This window comes from Lactuca virosa, chromosome 8 (assembly GCF_052849685.1).
Source record: "Lactuca virosa cultivar CGN04683 chromosome 8, Lactuca_virosa_CGN04683_v6, whole genome shotgun sequence".
NCBI lineage: Eukaryota > Viridiplantae > Streptophyta > Magnoliopsida > Asterales > Asteraceae > Lactuca > Lactuca virosa.
In genome coordinates, this window is record NC_136433.1 from 184348957 (window position 1) to 184350151 (window position 1195).

At 42.3% G+C, this 1195-nt stretch overlaps 1 non-coding gene across 1 annotated transcript; it reads left to right on the plus strand.

The window, feature by feature from the left end:
• The first annotated feature begins 546 nt into the window (after nt 1-546).
• On the plus strand, nt 547-653 carry LOC145135048 (small nucleolar RNA R71). Its single transcript, XR_013719528.1, has one exon. It is a non-coding gene; the product is annotated as a small nucleolar RNA R71 (small nucleolar RNA).
• Nucleotides 654-1195: the final 542 nt, after the last annotated feature.

Consider the following 1195-nt stretch of genomic DNA (forward strand, 5'->3'; position numbering starts at 1 on the left):
TACAAATCTTGTGAACATATCTTCCAAGTCAGCTTTCTTCTCCAGCACCGATTCCTCTTTTGGATAATAGCCCCTTTCTTTTTGCTTAAATTTCTCCTCCTTCGCCTTTTTGTACTCATCATAAGGAAGCCAATCCTTTTTGGGTCTTCACCAATTTTCATCATATCTATCACCACTTGAATAGCACACTTGCACCCTCCGGTTCTTGTTTTCGTCAAGATCACAATCCTTAGTGAGATGAGGCCCTCTACAATTCTCGCAACCGACCCTAATGGCATGGATGGATTGTTCCATCTTAGTCATTCTTCGATCCAAATTCTCTAGTTTAGCCATCATTGATGCCATGCTATCATTAACTGAGTTCACCGCCCCCCGACTGAGTTCATTCCTTGGATTATGATATTTTCTAGAGTACTTAGAGAATTCTTCAATTAGGGCCTTTATCACGGGGGGTGCTTTCTTTGTGAGTGGTCCTTGTGAATCAAGGAGTTGCCTAGTTGTCACATTTACTCCATCATAAAAATGGAGACTTCTAGTTGGCTGTTTGGATCGTGATGTGGGCAATTCCTTAGTAAGCCTTTGTACCTTTCCCGTGCTTCATATAGTGACTCTCCAGCTTGTTGTTCAAAATTAGCTATGGCTTTCTTTAACTTGGCTATTTTTTAAGGAGAGCAAAACTGGTCTATGAAATCTTCTTTCATCTTAGCCAATGTAGTGATGGATCCTAGGGGAAGTGATTTCAGCCAATCCTTTGCAGTTCCCTTGAATGTGACAGGTAGCATACGAAGCAAGACAGTGTCGCGAGCCACATTAGGGACATTGAAGTAGTCGGCTATGTCATTGACTTCGTCAAGATGCTTGTATGTGTCTTCATGATCCTTCCCGTAGAATGGAATCTCCTTAAGTTGAGCAAGTATGTGGCCTTTAAGTTTAAAGGTGGCAGTTGCAGGAATGATGGGTTGCACTAGTCCCGGTACGGTATCGTCACGTATCCTCTTCTTCCATTCGCCCATGGGAACTTCATTGATGTTAGCTATGGGGTTAGCTAATTCGCCCTCGATGTCGCTTCCTTCTACGGATTCGCTTTCTTCTTTTTTGGATTCGTACACGATATCGTCCTTGTTTGGATCTTCGTTCGCCTCAGAAAAATTGTTGGATTCTCCCACTTTCTTGTCCTTTTTTCTTACTAAAAACA